The following is a 26,360-nucleotide window of genomic DNA, read 5'->3' on the forward strand; positions in this document are numbered from 1 at the left end:
CAGCCCCTCATCTAGCTCCTTGCTCAATGGGGAGCCTGCTTCTCCCTCTGCTTGCTGCACCCCCTGCTTGTGCTCTCTCTCTCTTTCCCTCTGGATATAAATAATAAAATCTTTCTTAAAAATGTAGAATTCAATTGATGGATTAAAGGGCATGCAGTGGGAGAGTTAAGGAGCTAGAAATTGAGCTGAAGGTTATATGCAGAATGCAAACGTTTTCAAATTTGACAAGACACTGATCTTCCCAGTTAACATAACACTTAAAAAAATTTTTATAAGAAAATTTCAGAGAGAATTTTTGGAGGAAATTGAGAAAACATTCTAAATATAATCGAGAAAAATGGAACAGGAAAGGATGGAGAATTAAATTTTTAAAATAAAATGAAGCATTCTCTTTTTATGTAATAGAAATATAATAGAGAAATGTGAGGTTAACACAAGAATTGGCAGACACATTAATGTAATAGAATGGGTAGACTTTCTATGCATTCTGATGAGGAGTAAAGCTTACTATCTAATAAAGCTTCTAACCCAACAAGATACTATTTAGAAACATACCTAATACTATCTAGCAAATGGTATTAGAAGACTGGCCCCACTCACAGAAGTCATTCCAAATGATCACTTTACACTAGTGACTGATATAAGTAAGAATGGATTTTTCCTTCTTGCATCTTTAACATTGAATCTCTTCTCCTAGTAACCAATGAAATGAATGACCAAAACCTGAGAAAAGTGAAAACATCCACAGCTCTTCAACAACAAACCCCCCAAAAGCAAAGGTCATTGAATGTAATACACATAAAACACCTTTAAAAGGAAATAAATAGATTCTGGAGCCAAGAAGGGTCAGTATGACTTGGTTCCCAGTCCCACCTGCAGCCCCACGATTGGTGCTGGCAACAAAATGCTGAAATTAGCAGCAATTCCTGAAAATCTGAGGAGCAAAATGATTTCTGCACAATGAGTTTGCAAATAAGACAACTTTTTCTTTGAAAAGATAAGAAAAAGGAAGGCAAAAAAATAAATACTAAGAGAAGATAGTTTGGGGTGTTAAGAATACAGGTAATTGTATTTTCTTAGTACATTTTTAGTTTCCAAAGAATAAAATCAATATAAATCAATATGAATATATATGTAAATATTTATAAATATATATATAAATAAATATAAATATAAATAATGAGTTAATTGAGAAAACACATTTTAAAATAGAAAAAGTGGACAAATATTAAGTTCAGGGCTTTTGATGCTTTTTTTTTCATTTTTTTAATATTTATTTTCAGCATAACAGTATTCATTATTTTTTCACCACACCCAGTGCTCCATGCAATCTGTGCCCTCTATAATAGCCACCACCTGGTACCCCAGCCTCTCACCCCCGCCCCTTCAAAACCCTCAGATTGTTTTTCAGAGTCCATAGTCTCTCATGATTCACTCCCCTTCCAATTTCCCCCAACTCCCTTCTCCTAACTCCCCATGTCCTCCATGCTATTTGTTATGCTCCACAAATAAGTGAAACCATATGACAATTGACTCTCTCTGCTTGACTTATTTCACTCAGCATAATCTCTTCCCGTCCCGTCCATGTTGCTACAAAAGTTGGGTATTCATCTTTTCTGATGGAGGCATAATACTCCATAGTGTATATGGACTGCATCTTCCTTATCCATTTGTTCATTGAAGGGCATCTTGGTTCTTTCCACAGTTTGGCGACCATGGCCATTGCTGCTATAAACATTGGGGTACAGATGGCCCTTCTTTTTACTACATCTGTATCTTGGGTGTAAATACCCAGGAGTGCAATGGCAGGGTCATAGGGAAGCTCTATGTTTAATTTCTTGAGGAATCTCCACACTGTTCTCCAAAGAGGCTGCACCAACTTGCATTCCCACCAACAGTGGAAGAGGGTTCCCCTTTCTCCACATCCCCTCCAACACATGTTGTTTCCTGTCTTGCTAATTTTGGCCATTCTAACTGGTGTACGGTGGTATCTCAATGTGGTTTTAATTGGAATCTCCCTGAGGGCTAGTGATGATGAACATTTTTTCATGTTTTTGACACTTTTTTTAAACTAAAAACAATGGAAGAAAACATAAAGGAGATTAATATAATTAAAGAGTTTTTATAAATCTGAACATGGGAGTTTTCCAATGTAAGTGACAATCTAGAAAAATAGCTGTAATGGAAAGTTAGTACCCCTATATCGAGAGCTCTTAAAAAGAAATAAAACCTCTAAAATATGAACATATATTTCACAGAAGAGAAGCAAATAATAAACTTGGGATAAACAAGTGTTCTATTGGGGCCCCTGTGTGGGTCAGTCTGAAGGCTTAGCCTTCAGCTAAAGTCATGATCCTGGGGTCCTGGGATCGGGCCCTGCTTTAGGCTCCCTACTCAGCAGGAAGCCTGCTTCTCTCCCTCTGCCCTTCCCTATGCTCATGCTCTCACTCTCTTGAATAAGTAAATAAAATCTTAAAAAAAAATTCTATTAAATTTTTAACTCTGCTATCAAAGAGAAGCAAATAAAAATGGTGAAATATGGGGTGCCTAGGTGGCTCAATGTGTTAAGGCCTCTGCCTTCAGCTCAGGTCATGATCCCTGTATCCTGGGATCAGGCCCCACATCGGGCTTTCTGCTCAGCATAGAGCCTGCTTCCTCCTCTCTCTCTGTCTGCCTCTCTGCCTACTTGTGATCTCTGTCAAATAAATAAATAAAATCTTTAAAAAATGGTTAAATATAACCTAATTCTATCTAAGAAGCAAAAAAATTTATTTAAAATTATAATAATGTTCAATGCCAGTAAAATGAGGTTTGATTGACATTTTTACATTCTGCTGAAATACATACTGTTACCACTTTCTAGAAAGCTATTTTGCAATATTTATGTTCATGCCCTTGATCCAGTAATTCCACCTCTAAGTCTCTATCCTAAGATTTTTCATCATATTACATACAATAACAAACATCCAGAAATCATCCAAATATCTGTTAGTGAGTTTGTCCATAAATTTTATGAAACCATTAAAAGTAATTCTTTCACGGAATATTTAATGAATTGAGAATATTCTTTCAATGCAGTCAATGAAAATAAAAACTACAAAACTATCCTAGTGATCATGGTTCTATTTAAATTATTTTTTTAATATGTAGAAAAAAGACTGAAAGAAATAGATCACATGTGAACAGTGCTCCTCACAGGGTAGTAGAATTAAGGGCCATTTTAATTTTTTTAAATCTAATTCTATATGTTTTAATTTTTTAAAAAATATACATTGTTTTATATTTTAAAAATAAGAATTGCGGGGCACTTGGGTGGCACAGTCTGTTAAACATCTGATTCTTGGTTTCAGCTCAGGTTGTGAACTCACGGTCCTGAGATTGAACCCTGCATTGGACTCCATGTTCAATGTGGAGTCTTCTTGTCCCTCTCCCTCCCCCCACTGCTCTTGCTTTCTCTGTCTCTCAAATAAATAAATAAAACCTTTTACAAATAAAATAAAAATAAGTGTTATATTTAAAAATCCCTCTGGATTTAAGAGTCAATTTTCAACAAATATAGAAGAAATAAAATAAAATATAGATATAATAACCTAATATCTACAGAGAAAAGAACTGTGTTATCTTAAAAGAACAAAATCTTTGTTATTAAAAAACACTATGCCTTCAGGAGAACTTGAATGGAAAATGTACACATGAAGAAATGCAAAGAGCTAACATATGAATCAAGATAAAACCAAGTAATGAAAAACAGGAGTATTAAAGGAATCAGGCAACATCTTTTTCTCCCTAACATATCCGTGATGCTCAATTTGTCCTCAGCCCTCAACTCTCCACCCCATCCCAAACAACAGAGTGACTGGCCAGAGTATTAAGAGCTCGCATTCTGTTCTACCATTGATGGAGTATAACTTGATGGAATCCTTGAAATCATCTGGAAATGTGAATCAAGATTTTACAGTATTTTCCTGAGGTTAGACCCAGAAATCTCCCTTTGGATATTCTAATCTAAATACATAGTCATAAAAGGAGAGGTAGGAATCTCCATGCAGAAACATCACTGGGACTGTATTTACTTTCAAATATTAGAAACTGTTAACTATTCAACATTTGAGAGATGGATAATAAATTTTGGAAACACTAAACTGATTTTAATCACAAGTTTTCAATAATGTAGGAAAGTGTTTTCTAAAATGTTAAAGGCAAGAAAGTTAAAACTATTAAAAAACAAACCTGTGTATTAAAAACAGTTAGAAGTAAATAAATGCAAATAGTAAAACCTAAAACAAAGAAACAAGGAAAATACACTGGAATTTTTCTAAACCGAAGGATTAATATTATAGAGTGAGTGAAGGTAAAATTCAAAACCATCAGGGAACATTTTGGAAATCCCTGCCAAGACTTCATTTCTAGTTTTATCTCTCCATTTAAAGTTGACATATATCAAGATTATCCAAGGGCAAGGACTCAAAAAACGAGATAATTCAGAGAAACCACAGCCTGCTGCCACCTTACTCAAGAAATGTTGGCCTTCAATTTGATGAGGTTTTTATTAGCCAGCTGTAACTGTCTTTGTTTTGTTTTGATTTGATTTGTTTGTTTGTTTTTATAATCACAGAGGGCCATGCTCCTTGGTGTGTTTTTCTACCAATCTATTACACAATTCATAGCCTATTGACCTTGGGAGGATTCAGGGTATTCCCCCAAATTATTCTGTGTATTGTGCCAGATCCTGCAAGTGCAAAAGGTAGTCTTGCTTTAAAAGTTGTTTATGGAGACAAGGTTATCATTGTAGAAATACTGGGAAATAAACAGTGTATGCTACAGGCATTCAGAGAAGGGGATAATCGGTGTAGGCTGAAACAAAGGGGCATTTATTGAGCACATACTAAATACCAGTTACTGAGAGTTGTGTTTTTTTTTTTCTTTAAATACACTTTCTCTTAATTTTCATAACAACTCTCTCTGATAATCATTATGACCCATATTTTATAAGTAAGGTAACTGGGGTTCAGAAAATATATATAACTTTCCTAAATCCACATAACTAATGAGCAGGCTTATATGATTCCATTTTTTGTCCTGCTACTTAAAGAACACTTCACAGAGAAAGTTTTGAGGGGGAAAAAAAGGAATAACATGTCAATATGTAAAAGGATAGATATTCTGTAAATAAATGATAATCCATCTAATACTCCCTCCTCACAATAATTTGATCAGTGACTGGAGTCAATTTAGTAGATTCTTATAAAGTAGAAAGGCTAAGGTACCAAAAACAACCGCAGTTTTAATTAAGCAAATACCTAGTTTCTCAGTCACTCTTTTCCAAAACACAATATTAAACTGATTCCTATGCCTTGTGGTTTATGAAATTATAAGAGAGTGAATTGAAGTGATGATGTTTCAAACAGATCCTTGAGAAAATATCAAACTCCCAATTAACATCGCACTCCTCATCTGCCATGTTTTTAACACATTATCATATCGAAGTACTATTCAATTAGACTTCCCCAGGCTGGTAACATTGGGAAATTTTATTTTTTTTTTATGGACACTGAAATACAAATTTAATAAAATATGCATGTATCTCAATAAATTGTTCTTATTTTGATTTTTCCTCCCATTTTATTTTCCAGCTACAATTCTTTATTAAACTCCAGAGAACAACCTACTTTAATATTAAATGTGTATGGGAAACTGTTTAAAAAGCAAATAAAAACTTGAAGAAAAGGCAGCAGGTTCTCTCCACAGGAGTGGTCATGATAAAAATCCTGTTTATCCAGGAGTTGTTCATGCCTGGACTTCAGTGCCCTCTGGTCCCCACACTGGGCAAGACTCACCAGACTCAGTTTTCAAGCTCTTTTACCTAAGGAACTCTAAATAGAGTCAAAGTTACAACTGGGACAAAGATGAGGCCAACGAGACAGTCCCTTTGGATGTAATATTGAAGATGGTGTTCAAAATTTCAGTTATCGACACATAAAATATTTACTGCAATAGTTTTTTTCATCAAAATTAATGCAAATGAAATCTATAATGAACTGATGTCAAAATTTCCAATAAAAAAGCAGGATTGATATTACTGATTTTTCTTTTTGCCTCAAGTTCCAATATGGCAAGATACAGTGCTATTATGAAGCCCTTAAGAGTAAGGTAAATTGAACACCGATTCATCACACATGATTAGTATGACAGACTAGTGATCAATACTTACATTGTTTTGGGTTCCCCTCTGCAACTGAGAAACACTATTTTACATACAGAGCGTATTATTTATTTAAGCAAATTACTTTGGGTCTCTGTGCTAGTCAAAACTCTGATAGCCAAACTTAATAGCTGTAGATACAGATATGGATATAGAGACAGACATATAGATACAGATATATAGATACAGCTCTGTATTCCTAATGTACTGAAATGGATTTTTCCATCACACACAGGCTTTCTCATCTCTCTTCTCCCCTCCCTATTCTCAGTCCCCTGATCAACTAAGGTAGCTTGACTGTACTTTCACAGGTAAGTGTAACAGAGAACATATGGGATAGGAACTCAAGGACTTACACAGAGAAATCCTGTGAAGAACATGCAGTTTGCCTCTCTTCCTAGTGGGAAGAGTCCCTCACTTTGGTCAGACTGATTGGGAGAAGATTCTTTCATCCAACAAAGAATTTGTTCCTTTTCGGGATGCCTGCATGGCTCAGTGCATTAAGCCTCTGCCTGCGGCTCAGGTCATGATCTCAGGGTCCTCGGATGGAGCCCCCATTGAGCTCTCTGCTCAGCAGGGGGCCTGCTTCCCTCTCTCTCTCTGCCTGCCTCTCTGCCTACTTATGATCTCTCTCTGTCAAATAAATAAAATCTTTGGGACACCTGGGTGGCTCAGTTGGTTAGACTACTGCCTTTGGCTCAGGTCATGTTCCCAGAGTCCCGGGACTGAGTCCCACGTGGGGCTCCCAGCTCCACGGGGAGTCTGCTTCTCCCTCTGACCTTCTCCTCGCTTATGCTCTCTCTCAAATAAATAAATAAAATCTTTAAAAATAAATAAATAAAATCTTAAAAAAATTTGTTCCTCTTTGATCATAGTAGCTTTGGATAGATGGATAGACAGATAGGAGATAAGGTCTTTGTTAAATTTAAGGACAAAGATGGTACTCAAATGGATTTGAAGTTGCAAAATGACTGTGGTACACAGATTGGCACTCAGATTTAAAAAAAAAACCTCTCTTTTTATTATTATTAAAGTGATATATGCCCATTATAAAAGACTAAGTAAATGAAGGAAGAAAGTAAAAGCAACCTGAAAATAAGATTGTAAAATACTATAACTGCTTTGGAAAACCATTTGGCAACACCTCAAAATGTCCAATATGTAGTTACCATGTGACCCAGCAATTTCCTTCCTAGGTATGTAGACAAGAGGATTGGAAATAAATATATGTCCACACAACAACTTGTACATGAATGCTTATAGCAGCATTGTTCATAGTAGCAAAAAAGTGGAAAAAAACCAAATGTCCGTGGATAAACAAAATGTGATATATCAATAAAATGGAATTATTCAGCCATAAAACAAGAATGAAATAACGATGCATGCTGTAATGTAGACAAACCTTGAAAACATGTTACACGAAAGAAGCCAGACGCAAAAGACACCTCTAATTCCATTTATTTGAAACATCCTGAACAGTGAAATTCATAGACATGGAAGATAGATGAGTATGGCTAGATCTAGGCTGGAGGAGGGGGGATGGGGATTGATTGCTAGTGGGCCCAGGATTTCTTTTTGGGGTACTGAAAGATAGCAGTGATGGTTGTACAACTCAGTGAATATACTAAAAACGGTTGAATTGTATGCTTTAAAGGTGGGAATTTTATGGTGGTTTTTAAATCATCTCTCAATAAACCAGTTATTCCTTTAAAATCCAACCATAAGTCCAAGACATAAAAATAAGTACAATTAATATTTTCAGTGTTGCAAGTTATGTCCTGGTGAGTATCCACCAGTGAGTTCACTCCAAAATAACCCTGTTGTCAATGCAGACACAGCCCAAATGCCTCTAAGCCTTTTTTCTCTATAGGCAGGAAACATTACCTGTATTTGTATTTCACAGACGTGTTAAGGTAGACAGTGATTCAAGAATATTTCTTCCAAGGTATCCCTCAACCCTTAGTTGAAACTGCCCTATACCTGGCTCATCAGAGTATATCAATACTCAGTGGAGAGTCCTTGGTCAATATGTAATTATTATAATTTCCCTAGAAGACCAACAGCTTCCCTAAATTCATGAGAATGTAAATTGTATGTATGTTACATATATAATATAAATAGTAGAGACATCATCTTATATATTTTAATTAAAGCTATAATATTAAAAATACATTAAAACAATAATAGTAAGACCATAAGTTCATCACCCTCGTGAAATTGCTTTTATTTATGCATATATGTCTATTGTCTTCTATCGGCTAACAGCATGTTTTATAATTGCAATCATAATATAATAATAACATGCCTTCTTTTTTATTTAAACAGTCTCTATGCATCTTTAGCTTTACTATTATTTGCATGGTTTTATAACATACACTTGTGCAAAGTGAGAATTCCATATCCCAAATATTAAATATAACACAGTTAAAGTGAACACCTTTAATATAGAAATACATATGAATAAGGAAATACTAAATAGTTGTATCTATTTAATATACACATATGATTTATTTAACCTTGAGTACTTCATTAAGATAAATTTCTGCATGGTGGATGATTAGCTCTCATTGCAAATTATCATTTTCCTTTCACAAGGTAACCAATTTATAGAGCCACTACAAGGAATATGTACCAATTCTACTATAACATTGCTTATATTATAAGGTATAATTTTTTTTAAAGATTTTTCTTTATTTATTCAACAGAGATCACAAGTAGGCAGAGATGCAGGCAGAGAGGGGGGGACGCAGGCTCCCCACTGTGCAGAGAACCTGATACAGGACTCAATCCCAGGACCCTGAGATCATGACCTGAGCCAAAGGCAGAGGCTTAACCCACTGAGCCACCCAGGATGGGGAGGAGAAGGGAGTTGAGGGAAATTGGAAGGGGAGGTGAACCCTGAGAGACTATGGACTCTGAAAAACAATCTGAGGGTTTTGAAAAGGCGGGGGGTGGGAAGTTGGGGGAAACAGGTGGTGGGTATTGGGGAGGGCACGGATTGCATGGAGCACTGGGTGTGATGCAAAAATAATGAATACTGTTATGCTGAAAAAAAATTAAAACAAAACAAAACATTTCAGTTGGCCTATTTTAGTTTTCCAGAGTTGTTTATTTCATGAATTTATTTCTGGAGTGATGAGCTCTTCTATTTCATATGTTCCCCTTTAATTAACTATTCATTCAATATTTAAGACATATGTATTAGGTGTGTAATGTAATATATGGAAATGTCCCTTTCCTTACAGACTTCAAAGTCTAGTGAAATGCATCCATATCCTCTTTAGTGAACCTTCGAAGTTTGAATGTCAGCTTCATAAATATGAGTTCTTAAAAATATTGTATATATCAGCACCTTTGGGGATTTTTTTAATGGTATAGAAATTTTAAATAGTGTTGAAGTTGTCAATCATCCCTTTACAATTTATCTCCTAAAAAATGAAGTTGTTCCCTGCTGTATATTATTGACTAAAGGTCCTAGTCTTTGCCACTTTTTATTATAAACTGATATGACTTTTATATTTTTATTCTGAATGGATTGATTTTGAAACACGATAAAGCAGGGCTTCACCTTAATTTTACTGAAATGTTATCCTGTTTTCTATAATACCCTCTATTAAACAACACTTCCTTAACCTTTTCAAACACATGCACAGTTTGGTACATATATCTTCATGTATCTATCACCTTATGTTGCTCTCTAATCTGTTGTGTTCATTGGTAGTCCCGTTTTCATTGTAGCAAAATACTGTCTGGGGAATTGTTGGTTTATGGACTAAGCCTGATAGTACACATGATAAAAGAACATAGTCCCTGGATGCAAAATTAATAAGCTAGTAAGTACATAATGAAGATTATAATCATAAAGATGGAACCAATTGGAGTTGGAAGTTAAGTGTGGTGAAACATTCATATTAAAAAGTCAATCTTGAGAAATATTACTGCTCGGTCTGTCTCGAAGTGACATTTCCTGTAATAGTGGGACACCACTCAGTAGACAGGACAGGACAGGACAATGGTGAATGTCGAGAAGGATTAAAGAGCTAGAGGCAGCAAGACAGTAACAGATGGGCTCACGCTGGGAAGAAAAGGCAAGTGGTCCAGATAGATACTGCAAAGCTTGCTGACTGAAGTCAGAAGCTAGATCAGCTGGGGCAGGGGCCAGTGCATGTCACTTGATTTGAATGCTATGGAAAGGCAGGAAAAGTTTATTTAAGCACAGTTTGCAGCCAGGCAGGGTGAGAAGGATGGAAATTCAGGAGGCAGCCATGGAGCAGCTACAAGGGATTTTTATGTATGAAGAGAATAAAAAGGAATGCACGTGGAGCAGAAAAAATGCTCAGAGGCAGGGAGGGAGGCCAGGGAGGCGGAAGGAAGGGCCAGATGGACGGATGCAGGTTAAACTGGCAACACGCTGCTGCATTTCTTAAAAAGAAAGATAAAAGATACTTAAAAGACTGTCTTGAACATTATCCATGGAAGGAGCTGCCCTATTTGAAAATATAAATGCAATTTAATTTTTAGTTACTTTACAAAGACCACACAGCATAAAAAGTTAAATAGTACCAGCAGTGATTTATCCAAAGCTACAGAACCTGGGTCAGTGGTACTTGCATTAACCTGTTTTTCCAAACATCTAAGACCCTCAAAGCTTCCCAGGCACATTGTTTTCTTACCTGCGTCTGTTGACCAAACACTCCCAGCAGGCTAGTTTCAGAAGGCACCACCTTAGAAAATGCTACCACTATCGGTCCTTTCCGTTAGGTCTCAAGTTGGCCAGTTAAGCCTTTATAGATATGTGCCTCGCAGTTCTTAGAGTCGGCATTACTCATAAACTGCCAATGGTGAAGATGGTCCTTTAAGGAAAATGTAAGAATAAGGAAGTACTTAATGTTGGAGGAGAAGCCTGGAAAATAATAGATGTGAAGCAGGCAGTAGGGAAAAAAGCAGTCATGTCCTGAAAATTAACTCTGATTTAGGTTTGACACCCTAAAAAGGTCCAAAGGAGCAGAGAAAGGACCACAGTGGAATCTGTTTGGAGGTTCTCCCACAATATTTCTTCTAGATCAATAGGAGCTGCTGTTGTCATTAAACGTGATGAACAGCTCAGTTCTTCTAGACTAGAGCCAACTTTTTCAGCATGGCTCTTTTTCCCATTGTGCCAAATACACCCTGGGCTATTTTACTAGGAAGACTGCGTTCCTTTCAAAAATCCCCTGTGGAGCTATGTGACCTCTCGGTCTATGTGACCTCTATCCATGCCTGGAAGAAAGGTCTGAATTTTTATGACATCAACTGTTGCAAACAAACCCTACTTCAAACTCTTAGAAGCTTTTTAAAAAATTACTTATTTATTGTTAATGATTTTATTTATTTATTTGACAGGCAGAGATCACAAGTAGGCGGAGAGGCCATGAATATTTGAACATGAAATGGAACACAGTTATTAACAGAGCAACTACTTGGGAACAACCTCCGTTTGGGGGGCAAATGTCACAGAGCACCAGGCCCTCAGTGAGTCTGGAAATGTGACATTGCAGAATTGTCCCTGTTTGTGTCTTCCTGAATGGTAATCAAAATACGAGTGATGGGGGCTCCAAATCACGAGCAGACCAGCTCGTCTGGCACCTTACTGCTCTGAACGGCAGTGTCGACATTACCCGGGACCTTGTTACAAGTGCCGAACCTGCATTTTAACTGGATCCCCAGGGGATTTATGTGCATGTTCAAGTTTTAGAAGCACTGTATATTAATAAAAAAAAAAAAAAATAGAAAGATTTACTACTCTAGAACACACCCTTCCAAAATATTTCTTGGTATATAAACTGGAACAGAAACTGTATGGACTAATAATAGAAAATGTAGAGTTTATAAATGGATTTGGGCTAAAAATCTTAAGGGTCCTGGAAATGAAAGCCCCACTTAATATGAAAGCATCTCATTAGTGTAGTCAACATAAGGATATTTTTAGCATATGGTAACAGGCTGCTAATTTCCTCTTCACACTTTAAAATACCAACATATTGGGGAAATTATAACAGCGGTGGAAACTAAAGATATAAATCAACAATATTAATGATGTTTTTCAGTCACTGGGAGGAATTAGTCCTAAGTGTGGTGTAGATAGTCATACTGAAACATGATGGCCAGGGAGCTCATGTATGAATGCAACACAGCCATAAAAATTCATTATTATACTAGACACCTAATTCCTGAAAAGTTCTTCCTCCCTAAGAGAATTATTCCTGAGAATTCTTCAGTCCCTCATTGTTGGGTTCACTTTAGAGTCTATAATGCCCAGTAATTCAACTTGGCCATGAGGTCATGAGTCCAGCAGTAGGGCATTGCATCCTGTCTTGTCACGTGATGAGTAACTGGGGGCATAAAAAGGAAGCGGTCCACTGGGAGACCGAACTTACCCATGTTCTACCTCTAACAAAGCAGGAGCTACACACTGATTGAAATTTTTCAGTAGTAAATACACAACCTCATAGAAAACCAAGCAATAGGAACAAAATGGCCTGCCTCAGTAAAGTAATACTGAGCAGGATAAATGTCTTCTGTTTGACCTCTGGCTTACATCTTGAAAGAGAATTCTGACTGATGTTGGTACACAGAGAATCCAAATAAAATATGGGAGTCCTATCGGCTACCAAACATCAGACTGGAAGCAATCTTCCTCACTCAAAGTTCAGAAATCAGAAAATAAAAGTATGTAAAATGTAGTTTTTGAAGATCAAAGAAGGATTAATTATTTCTCCACATGGGCAGGGGAAAATTATTCTTTTTTTTAAAGATTTTATTTTTTTATTAAACAGAGAGAGAGAGAGAGCACAAGCAGGAGGAGCGGCAGGCAGAGGGAGAAAAGACTCCCTGCTGAGCAAGGAGACCAATGCAAAACTTGATCCCAGGACCCTGAGATCATGACCTGAGCTGAAGGTGGTCACTTAACCGACTGAGCCACCCAGGTGTTTCAGGAAAATTTATTCTTATTAGTACTGAAGAATCAGATACAAATTTTAGAAAGCCCTTTTATTTTCAAAACCACAGAAGAAAAAACTTTAAAAATTAAGAAAAAATGATTAAAAAAAGAATTCACTGAGACACAAGGCTCCTGTAGAAAGGTAAATCACAAGGACATGTAAGAAATATAGAGGAAGGGATATGGTAGTAGCTAACTAAAACACAGCTGAGGCGCAGCACAAAGCAGAAAATGGAACTAGTGTGATGGCACCAACTACAAAACAGAATAAGTGGGATCAAAGACCAACTAGGAAAGCTCCAGAAGGAAAAAGAGATGAACATGATTAGATAAACAGAAAGCAGTAGATCACAGAGCACAGAGATCTGAATCAGTTGGACAACTGTAAACAATAATCTGTCAAGTATTTATGCTTAAAAAACAGCTGAACTTCAGGAAGGAATAATGGGAGACTGCATGAGACCAGCCCCAGTCACTCCCCCCGGCTTGTTCCAGTTCTGTAGGCATGAGGCTCTGCCAAGAAAGGGGCATGCTGTGCTTCCAGGGAAGATGGTTCAGTCCATTTGGGGTGATGGTGACCCCCATACCCAATGGCATTGGATTTTGTTTTTTGTTTTATTTTTTTAAGATTTTACTTATTTGAGAGAGAGAGAGCACAAGCAGCAGGGAAAGGGAGAAGGAGAAGCAGAGTCTCTGCTGAGCAGGGAGCTCAGTGCAAGACACCTTGGGGGGCTCTATAAAAGGTTCCTTCCCAGGACCCCAGGACCATGGCCTGAGCTGAAGCCACCCAGGCGCCGCAGGCCCAATGGCATTGTTGATGAAACTGATGAAAGAGGTGACTGAATGAATTGGGGATCAGGGAAGCAGTCGCTCTACTGCCTGAGGTTGAGGTCCTGATGGAGCAAGCACATTCCTGGCCCAGGACTGGCTAGGGAGGGCTGGGGAGTAGGAGCAAAGATTAGCCACAAGGGAACATTTAGGAACTGTCTGGGATCATGAAAATGTTCTGAAATCAAAAATCCCTGAACTGTACTCTTAGCATGCATATGTTTTATATGACATTTATTTACCAATAAAAGTGTTTTTATTTTATTTTTATTGTCTTTTTTACAATTTTTAAAGATTATTTTATTTAGTATTATGAATGCTGATATATCAAACAATTTTATAAAGCACAGAAGTGATACCTTCTTAACTTTGTAAGTTAATTACTTTTTAATTTAATAAATAGTTGTAAACTGCCAAAAGATAAAATATTCTTCATAAACTACTTAGCAAATTTATTCTCTCTTTAGTATATGTATTAACTTTCGGGACACCTGGGTGGCTCAGTCGTTAAGTGTCTGCCTTTGGCTCAGGTCATGATCCCAGGGTCCTGGGATTGAGCCCCACATTGGGCTCCCTGCTCTGCGGGGAGTCCACTTCTCCCTCCTCCACTCCCCCTCTCACTTTCTCTCTGTCGAATAAATAAATAAAATCTTAAAAGAAAAAAATATATATGTATTAACTTTCAATTTCTTTTCCTTTTTTAAGATTTTAAAATAATAGTTTTATACGTCAAACTATGGCCCCAACTAACCATTATTGCAACATTTAACTTCTGCAGTAAAAATTATGCTCTTATATCTCAACATATAAAGTATCTGAGCTTTTCTACCCTCAATTACATGTGTAGTATGTGCAACTGCATATTCAGATATTGACAGCTAATCCATGTGATCTCCCTTTCTGTTACACTGATTACATATGGTCGTAACCAAAGTGATCACTTGGTCATGCATAAGTCCAAGGACACCAGATATGCCACTGAAGTGGTGTTTTATTAATTGGACTTTCAAAGGCTGGGGCCAGAGTTGAAGCCAAGGAGCAGATCTTGGCTGAATAATGATATTTAAACCACACAATGAAGTCTTTCTACTTCATCTGAAATTTAAGTCTTCATGTAACGTTTAGAATTAAGACTACGTACAAAAAGGAAAACTTTCTAAGATTAAAAAACAATGTCTCAGCTGATAGCTCTAATGAGCTCATCATGTATCTCGCAAAAATGAATATCTTTATATTAATTAATTAACAAGTCTTCAGCTTGTCTTGACAACAGTTTTATTATCATGATAAAAATTGTATAGGTAATACAAATCTTATCCATGTGGGAAAAGAAAACCAGAAAAACAGATAACTTGCAGAAGAAAAATAATCACTGAACCTAGTCTTCACCTGTGTGAATGTAAATATCATAATAAAAAGAAATTTTTACGTAATTTTAATAGGACAAGTTGAGCTCTCAATATTATATGCCAAGCTAAGATGTAGCTCTTTATCAAGGCCAAAGAATTATAATCGAGTGTGTTTATTTGATGCACAAAAGAGTTGGTTCACAGTTACAGTGGATTTCTCTGAACTGCAAACTACATGCAGTTCAGATGAAGTTTGATTTGTAAACAATATCTTTCCCACCTCACAGATCCACACCTACTACAAATCTGGAGCCTCAAGTTAATTGCCTTTGGGGACAGGCCAGTAGCATACACAAGGGGAGAAGGCCAGGTGTATTACCATGGTACAACAGCATCGTCTTTTTGGAGTGTTAACCCTCATCTTGACACTTAGCTTCTGCATCAGGGAAAGGCAGGGGTGCTGAGGACCATGGCAAACATGGGGGGCCGTGCCAGCCAATGAACACTTTGCAAGAATGGGAACGCATATTGCTGAGTCTTCTCATGTTTAAGAGAAATTTGTATCTACATTTTTATATTTTAAAAAATCTTCAGGTTTTGCATCTGAAAATGAAGGGTTTTGTCCAGAATCCGTGGCTATCATGCTATGTCATGCTACAGAAGTCTGTCTTCGAGTTAAATTCTCTGCAGAACAGAAGAATTTGAAACAGAGAGAACTAGATTATATTTCAAATCCCCATGATTTTAGGACCCTAAATAAGAGCTGGCTGAGTTATGATCTGGGATCTGGCTGGTCAGCATACTGAATGCCAATTTAATTCATTTGGTTAGCTCAACTGAACAGGCATTAAGTGACTGCTGTAGATGGACACTGTGTCCAGGTCATGATCTGTCCCTTTATGGATGTGGGCTCACACAGCTGACAGTTACACATACTTCCTCCCGGGCAAGGAAGGTAGAACACCACAGAGGCTGCTGAACATCTTGCTCCTGCTTAGGGAGGAGGGACAGAGGGAAGATGTCAGCTAGGGGGACATTTCTGCTGTGCCTTACAGGCTGGGCTGAATTTTTCTGAGCAGAGATAGGCCTGGTGGTGGTTATCTGGAACAGTATGAAGAAACACACGGGGGTAAGAAAGTATACAACACACACAGACAGAATGAGACAGCTGGTATACAAAAGGAAACAGCACCCAGAAAGGAAGCATTAACTTATTTACTGGAGAGCAACTGAGTTACACTAATCAGTTACTTTCTTAGAGTATCCCGCATGGAGGAGGAGAAAAACTAGGGCTCGGATTGTTATGATTGCAAATCCTAGTTTCCATGTATTAAATCATTTATTCAATTATGCTCTTTAAATTAGAATCACAAGGATTTTACCTTAATAATCCAAATCCCCTTAAATTTTAAAAATACTTAATACACAAAAGTACAATTTTTATGCAAGATATTAATAATATGGGTTCGATTTTCATCAACATTTCTAGTCTTAATCTCTAGGATTATGATCTGTGATCTCAAAAAAGATAATTTAAATCACCCCAAACTGTTAGGGTCCGTGATCAAAGGAACGAGACTGATGCAAAGTGAAAGTCGAGCAAAGCTTTATTTCCAGCCAAGCATCGAAAAACAAACTGACCAGTTGGGGCATCTTTTACAAAGAGGCAACGAAGACCAGGACAGACTCTGATGACACCCCTCCCAACTCCGCTACCTGAGGACAATGCACCACCACCCCCTGCCAGCGCCGCTCCCCAAGGAGCCACTCCCGAAGAGGCAGTGACAAGTCACTTCCCCACACACACAAAAAAACATGTCTGTGATTCTTTTTATAGTTTTTATTGAAGTGTAATTGGCATACAGTGTTATATTTGTTTCAGGTGTAGGACATAGTGATTCAACAATTCTCTACATTATTCAGGGCTCACCTTAAGAATATCCAGCAACTGTCACTATGTAATGTTATTTTTAAATTTTTTAAATTTATTTATTTTCAGAAAAACAGTATTCATTATTCTTTCACCACACCCAGTGCTCCAGGCAATCCGTGCCCTCTATAATACCCACCACCTGGTACCCCAACCTCCCACCTCCCGCCACTTCAAACCCCTCAGTCACTATGTAATGTTATTGCAATATTACTGAATGTATTTCCTATGCTATACTTCTCAGCTCTGGGACTTACTTAGTTTTTAAGTGAAAATTTATACCTCTTAGTCCCCTTCATCTATTTCACCCATCCCCCAACCCACCTTCCCTTTGGGCAATCACCAGTTCCCTGTATTTAAGAATCTATTTTTTTCATGTGTCTGATAGCCCTGCAATTGCACTTCTGGGTATTTACCCCAAAGAAACAGATATCGTGAAAAGAAGGGCCATCTGTACCCCAATGTTTATAGCAGCAAGGACCACAATCGCCAAACTGTGGAAAGAACCAAGATGCCCTTCAATGGGCGAATGGATAAGGAAGATGTGTTCCATATACACTATAGAGTATTATGCCTCCATCAGAAAGGATGAATACCCAATTTTTGTAGCAACATGGACAGGACTGGAAGAGATTATGCTGAGTGAAATAAGTCAAGCAGAGAGAGTCAATTATCATATGGTTTCATTTATTTGTGGAGCATAACAAATAGCATGGAGGACATGTGGAGTTAGAGAGGAGAAGGCAGTTGGGGGAAATTGGAAGGGGAGGTGAATCATGAGAGACTATGGACTCTGAAAAACAATCTGAGGGTTTTGAAAAGGCGGGGGGTGGGAGGTTGGGGTACCAGGTGGTGGGTATTATAGAGGGCATGGATTGCATGGAGCACTGGGTGTGGTGAAAAAATAATGAATACTGTTATGCTGAAAATAAATTTAAAAACATTTATATAAGAAAAAAAAGAATCTATTTATTCATTTGTTTTGTTTTCTAGATTCCACATAAAAGTAAGATGGATTTTGTCTTTCTTTGACTTCTTTCACTTGTCATAATACCTTCTAGGTCCATTTACGTTATGGCAAATGGCAAGATTTCACTCTTTTTTATGCCTGAGTAATGTGATTCTTGGTGAAATTTTTTTACTGAGCCCCCACTATGTGATATATCTTTGGATTAAAAGGAATTCTAAACCCACGCACATACAGGTGCACATACCCCTTTGAGTATTTCGTAATTGTGCTTTTCTGGGAGAGTAGATTTGCTGCTGTTTGCCTGTTATTATAGCAGGAAAGAATCCAATATTTGCACACCAATTGATGCATGAATGTCAACAGAGAGCAGGCACCTTCTGTCCTCCTAAATTTTTAATCTTTGAACCCAGATGAAAGTTAGAAACTCTTCCTGAGCATTTAAAATTCCTTTTGAATCCTTCTGTCAGACTGAAATTTTCAAAAAAATATGTAACTGGGTGAATATGCTAAATAAGGCACTCAGCACCTCACTGTCTTTTTAAAAAATTTTTTAAATTAAATTTAATTTTTTTAATAAACATATAATGTATTTTTATCCCCAGGGGTACAGGTCTGTGAATCGCGAGATTTACACACTTCACAGCGCTCACCATAACACATACCCTCCCCAATGTCCATAACCCCACCCACCTCTCCAAACCCCTTCCCCCAGCAACCCTCAGTTTTTTGTGAGATTAAGAGTCACTTATGCGGGGCGCCTGGGTGGCTCAGTGGGTTAAGCCACTGCCTTTGGTTCAGGTCATGATCTCAGGGTCCTGGGATCGAGTCCTGCATCGGGCTCTCTGCTCAGCAGGGAGCCTGCTTCCTCCTCTCTCTCGCTCTCTCTCTGCCTGCCTCTCTGCCTACTTGTGATCTCTCTCTCTCAAATTAAAAAAAAAAAAATCTTAAAAAAAAAAAAGAGTCACTTATGGTTTGTCTCCCTCCCAATCCCATCTTGTTTCATTTATTCTTCTCATACCCCCTTAACCCCCCCATGTTGCATCTCCACTTCCTCATATCAGGGAGATCATATGATAGTTGTCTTTCTCGGGCTTGACTTATTTCGCTAAGCGTGATACCCTCTAGTTCCATCCATGTTGTCGCAAATGGCAAGATTTCATTTCTTTTGGTGGCTGCATAGTATTCCATTGAGCACCTCACTGTCTTAAAGTCTTTTTGTATTCAAAATGCCAGGAATGTTTCCCACCATTAAAAAGACACAACTAGAAATGTTGGGCTTTTGAAAACGTGGGGACAAAACAATGCAGAAAAGACAGAGCCCCCAGGATTTGGAGGAAAATTAAAGAAGTGAGACCAACAACAACTAACAATCTTTAAGAAAATTTTAAATCTTCAAGATATTGTACAAAATCATTATGGTCTGAACCTCCCCAATGCCACAAATATTTTTATGCAATATATCATGCATGTATCATATATATGTATGTATATGTGTGTACACATCTCTTTGTGTATTTTTCCCATAATATTTTTGGGACGATTTTGAAAATATCTGTAAATCTGGCTTAGAACACTTTGCAATCCCATTCTTCCCACCTCAAAAGAAGAAAACTGTGTAACAAAATGAAAAGCACACTCCAGATTATTTTTACAGTTGCAGGATCCTGACATTTTTCTGTAAATGAAGCACATTTTCCGTGTGCTTGGTGATTCCAAATTTCCAAAGACACAAGCAACCCCTTGTAAATTTCCGAACAAAACAAACTCAGCAAGTATGGTAGTTGCATTTCTGAGAAATTTAGCACTTGTTAAAAATGTGCAAAAATTACTTTGAGTGTCTATGTAAAGTTGTCTATGCTCAGATAATTATAAAGTGCTTTTTTACCTGCATGAAAGTCCAATCAGACATTAAAATATCATAGGGGATGTGTGTTATGGGTTGAAATGTGATTCCCAAAACTTTACATTTTGAAGCCCCATCCCCAGTGCCTCAGAATGTGACCTTATTTGGGAATAGGTTCATTGCAGATGTAATTAGTGAAGATGAGGTCGAACTGGTGTAGGGCGGGCCTATAACCCCATAAGCCTGTTGGTGGTACCCTGCTATGACCATCCTCCCCAGCTAATACAACATGGATCTGGGCGCAGTCTCAGAGGATAGCGCTTCATACTCTTTTCACTTTTTACACCAAGAGAATGTAGTACCCATCCAACAGATTACATTTTTGTGCAGTCTTATGTGAAAGAAATAATGTTTTATGGGGAATGAGGGGAAAGGGAGGGAGGAAGCCATAAGAACACAATCCATACTGTTCCCCCCGGAAGAAAAAGTGTCAAGCATGTGGCCAGTACTGATACCTGAAAAGCAGCCCCACAGCTCTGGAGAAGTCTTTCCACCCTTGCTCCATCATGGCCTGGACAACATGGCGGCAGCAGTGCAAAGAGAGAGAACGGGGCCAGTGGCCAGCCGCAGCCACTAGCCAGTCATCCTCTAGGATGCAGCAGTCTGTGATCTAGACTTGCTTCCCTGGGAGTTAAAAATAATAACAATAAATAAAACCAAAGACCTTAAGGAGCTCCCCTCCAATAGCACCCTCAGGATAAGGCCCATTCCAGGTGTCCTCTCTTGTGCCATCAAGGTTACTGAGCACCAGCAAGTACCAGGCACTGTGGTGCACGTGGAGATGTAACCACATAGACACATAGACCCTGTTCTCAGGCTGCTCAGCTGGGAGAGGCAGACCTCCAAGGGAGGGTCATGTGTGCAAGGTCACCAGCAACCCTGACCAATGATAGAATAAAGATGCTGGAAGATTGTATGAAGGGAGTTAGAGAAGCCTTCCCAGGGAAGAGACATTTGTGCTGATGTGAGAATCCGCATGGAAGGGAGAAGGGAAAGAGCCTGGCACAGGGAAGGGAAGAAAGGCTGGTGTGACCTGCATTTGCACAGTGGGGGGGTGCGGTGACCCAAGATGAGGTGGCAAAGGGTCACACTCCATGCGACCTTGTGGCCTAGGATGAGGGTCAGAACCCAGTGATTTTAAGCAAGGATCTATCTTGAGTTTTTAAAAAAGATCACTCCAGCCACCTTGTGGAGATACGATAGGTCATTGTTAACACTCCCCATTCTCTATGTGGCAAAACAATTTCCAACAATTATTGTTTCCTGGAGCTGTTCAGGTTTAGTGCAATACCTTTAAATGGACTTTCTTTTAAAGATTTATTTATTTATTTATTTGACAGAGATCACAATTAGGCAGAGAGGCAGGCAGAGGGTGGGGGGGGGGGGGAAGCAGGCTCCGTGCTGAGCAGAGAGCTGATGTGGGGCTGGATCCCAGGACTGGCCTGAGCCGAAGGCAGAGGCTTAACTGCTGAGCCACCCAGGCACCCCAAATAGACTTTATTAATACATTATCTAAAATCAGCAAATCACTTCATGTATGAGCAAAAAAGCGGACATATCAAACTTCTGCTGTTGAAAATTTTAAGCCTATAAATTCTCTACATTGTTATATGATATAATGGAACTAAAGTAACTCTTTATCTTTATATTCCCTGTGCTGTGATCGTGCAATTTGGATCAGCCATTTAAATACTTGAATATGATGCTCCAGAAGACACACAATCATGAACTAAACTTTCAAAAGATGTGGATTCATGAGGCCATGTGAGTCAGGGGCCGGCTGTGTTACTGAGTATTCAAGGATCCATTTCCACATAGAATATAATGTTTATCAAAGGCTAAGTATTGCAAATGGATTTATTTAAAGCTCATATATTAATTATTAGAATTCCAGAGCAACTGCAACAGTTGTATACAACTTAGGTTAAGATTTTCTTTTCCACGGGCATCTGGGTGGCTCAGTGGGTTAAGCCTCTGCCTTCAGCTCAGGCCCTGGTCTCACGGTCCTGGGATTGAGCCTTGCATTGAGCTCTGTGCTCAGTGGGGAGCCTGCTTCCCCCTCTCTCTTCCTGCCTCTCTGCCTACTTGTGATCTCTCTCTCTCTCTGTCAAATAAATAAATAAATAAATCTTAAAAAAAAAAAGAAAAAAAGATGTTCTTTTCCAGCAATGAGTACTTCATTGCTGAAACCATTTAGAATTGCCTTTGCATGGTGATAATAGGTTTGGTAGGTAACTCTTAATAGGTTTTCTTACTGCTTTTAAACTCTTTACAGTCAATGTAACTTCTTCCTAATGCACCCAGGGCACATCTCCACCCTCTGCCCCCAGCCCTCAGGACACCACTGGTGTGGAGAAAGCATTGAATGAGAGAAAAGCATCTGAAGAAAGGCAGTAGGAGGGAAGGTTATGGCAGAGAAAATGGAGGCTTGCTAGGGCTTTGTGACAGATTGGACATTCAGGCAGGGAAGGGAATGAAGCCATGCCCAGCGGTATGTAGATGGGGACTGATGCCACAAGAATGGCCTGGGAAGGGAGGGTTGCGCAGTAGTGCTGAACTTTGATGAACTCTAACATGGAGAAGGGAGTATGTTGGCAAATATTATTTCCATTTTGCAACTGGAAAACCAAGGCACTGGGCAATTACATCACTTTTCCAAAAGCAACTTAGAGATATGAGGGTTGATTTTTTGCCTCACCTTGCACACCCAATCACTTGGTCAAACTGTGTTTTGCGAAAGAACCATCTCTCGGAGATGTTGAAAAGAAATACAAGGTCTATCACTGCCATTGCAGTGAGGAGTTGCTTACAGACATTACCAGTGTCTGGCACAGCTGGAACTTAGAGCTAAAGAGGACATGGTATGCAGAGAGCAATGCAGACTTGCTTCTCTCTGAAAATAGGTTTGTTTTACGTGACATGTGGTTTCAGGAAGTCCAGGAAGGCTACCAAAGACATAGAAGAAAGCCCACAGAGTCTAGCATCACCAAAACCAAGAGGAGAGGACATTTCAAGGAGAAAGACCTCTTCTCTGATATCCATGGCACCAAAACCTGGGGTCTTCACATGTGGTAGGGACTCAATACTTGCAAGATGGCAGGAAATCAGATATACCAGAAGTCGCACTAGGCTAAGGATCCATCCCCTGGATCTAGATCCAGCTCTAAGGAAACTAAATGTGCAGCCTTTTTTTTTTTAAATTATTTTATTTATTTTTCATTGTTCCAAAACTCATTGTTTATGCACCACACCCAGTGACCCATGCAATACATTCCCTCCTTAATACCCACCACCAGGCTCACCCAACCCCCGACCCCTCCCCTCCAAAACCCTCAGTTTGTTTCTCAGAGTTCACAGTTTCTAGTGGCTTGTCTCCCCTTCCAGTTTTTCCCAACTTACTTCTCTCCATCTCCCAATGTCCTCCGTGCTATTCCTCATATGCTCCACAAGTGAAACCATATGATAATTGACTCTCTCTGCTTGACTTATTTCACTCAGCATAATCTCTCCCAGTCCCGTCCATGTTGATACAAAAGTTGGGTATTCATCCTTTCTGATGGAGGTGTAATACTCCATTATAAATATATGGGCCATATCTTCCTTATCCATTCCTCCGTTGAAGGGCAGCTTGGTTCTTTCCACAGTTTGGCGACTGTGGCCATTGCTGCTATGAACATTGGAGTACAGATGGCCCTTCTTTTCACTACCTCTGTATCTTTGGGGTAAATACCCAGGAGTGCAATTGCAGGGTCATAAGGAAGCTCTATTTTTAATTTCCTGAGGAATCTCCACACTGTTCTCCAAAGTGGCTGCACCAACTTGCATTCCCACCAACAGTGGAAGAGGGTTCCCCTTTCTCCACATCCTCTCCAACACACATCATTTCCTGTCTTGCTAATTTTGGCCATTATAACTGGTGTAAGGTGGTATCTCAGTGTGGTCTTGATTTGAATATCCCTGATGGCTAATGATGATGAGCATTTTTTCATATGTCTGTTAGCCTAAATGTGAAGCCTTAATCAAATAATTTAACTCGTCATTTTGGACCACTTCCAGAATAATTATCATTGCCTTCATTTATCGGATTGAATCACAAATTCCAAAAGCAGAGCTGAAAGGGAACTTACACACCATATTTCTTCTTTGGGCCCTTCAATCTATGGAAGCTCAGGCTAAGAAAAAGCCTTCCCTTCATAAAGGTCACGGTTCCATCTTACAGGTCCTTTGTCTTTCCTCATGTGTGGAAGAAAATGAAGAAAGACATTAGACTCTCAGAATACCTTTGTGCACATGTACACACATACACACATACTGAAAATTGTAACAGAGTCCTAACTCAGAAACCTTACCTATTTTTTCCCATCAATCTCTGTAACCTCTTGTACAGTATTGATAGGGCCTGTTGCAACAAAGAGATAATTAAAATTTCAGGCACTGTTGACAAGACTAAATCTTGCTAACCACATAACCCCCTTCTATGCAGTTAGTGACACTGCACTCAGAATAAAGTGAGCATACCATTGGAGAATTTAGATGACCAGTGTTTTCTACTCCAGCCTAATGAAATATTCTATGCTGCTTGATTCTGCCAAAAGAATACCTTCCGAAAATTGTTTTGCAGAGATTAACATAAATTACATAGTCAAGCCTTGAATAACACAGGTATGAACTACACAGGTTCACTTACACACAGCATTTCTTAATAAATACAGCATATGATTAAATGTGTTTTCTATTCCTTATGATTTTTTAAATATTTTTTCTCTAGCTTACTTTTTTATAAGAATACTGTATATAAAACATTTAGCACACACAACATGTGTTAATCAACTGTTTATGTTATCAGTAAGGATTTTGGTCAATAGTCAGCTACCTGGAGTTTGGGGGAATCAAGTTACACACAGATATTCTCCTGCATGAAGGGCCAGCCCTCCTTACCACTACATAAGTCAAGGGTCAATTGCAGTAGAAATTATAAATAAGTTTGATCAATTCCAACTCAACTGCTATGACTTTAGTGAAGACATAGGTTACCAGGTCTCCTCAATTGTCTCTTATTACTCCTTAGAAGAAATCTACTGTCCTCTGCATATTCAAGGGAACCCACTATTTACTGTAAATGTTCTAAGGCAGAACAAATCATTCCTGAGTTTAAGAAGACCATCTCTAATGCTATGGAAACCTCAGAGAAGGTTTATGTCAATTTCACATCACAAGGCGGCCTTCTGTACTTTCCCTGGAATGACATTGGCCTTTCTTCTGCGACCCAGTAATTCAGCTACCTAGGACTCTCAAACTCCACCCCATGCCAGAGAAGTCTCATACAGACCCGTTGTATGTTACTATTTAATGATAGTTTATTTCTTTTGATTTTATCTTCTAGTCCTTGGCACCAGCAAGCTTTAAGGAAGTAAAAAGATAAAACTTCAGAAGCAACACCTAAAAAAAAAAAAAAAAAAAAAAAAAAGGCAGCACCTGCCAATATAGTGAAGCGTCTGTGGCACATTCTCAGGTAGGTATGGCAGACCGAGGTGTGTTGCACATGGTCATGGAATAACATTTCACTGAGACCAGGGCCTCGCCCTGACACCTGCTTAGTGCCCAGCAGTTGTCAAATAACCTTTCCACAGCTCCTTAAGAAGGCTGCATAGAATAGTGGAGAATGCATAGAATACAGAGCCAAGGGGCTGTGTTTAAAGTTCTGGATCTGCTATTTATTGGTATGACCTTTTAAGAGTTACTTATTCTCTCTGGGCTTCAGCAACTATGAACCCTGGATGGCTTTGTGGGTAAAGAGTAGGCAATACAACAGCTCACATCCTGGTCTACATTTGGCCACTTGCCAGCTCTCAGTCAATATGGACTCAAATGCCTTATTATAAAACGGACAATAATATCTTCCCTGTTTGCACAGTGTTGCTGTTATAAGGAAAGGAGAGATGGCCTGTGAACTACACAATCTTCAAAGATTGAAGGAACACCCTCCTTGGGCCTCCTTATGTTATCCTGTTGGGTCCATGGTCAAAGGAATGAGACTGATACAAAGCAAAGATCAAGCAAAGTTTTATTTTGCACCAAGCATCGAGGATCAAACTGACCGGCCAGAGCCATCTCTTACAAAGAGGCGACCCCTCCCAGCCTCACAGACTAACTTTTATAGAGTAAAGTCCATGTGCTTGAGCCTGGCCACACACAGGTG

This window comes from Mustela lutreola, chromosome 12 (assembly GCF_030435805.1).
Source record: "Mustela lutreola isolate mMusLut2 chromosome 12, mMusLut2.pri, whole genome shotgun sequence".
NCBI lineage: Eukaryota > Metazoa > Chordata > Mammalia > Carnivora > Mustelidae > Mustela > Mustela lutreola.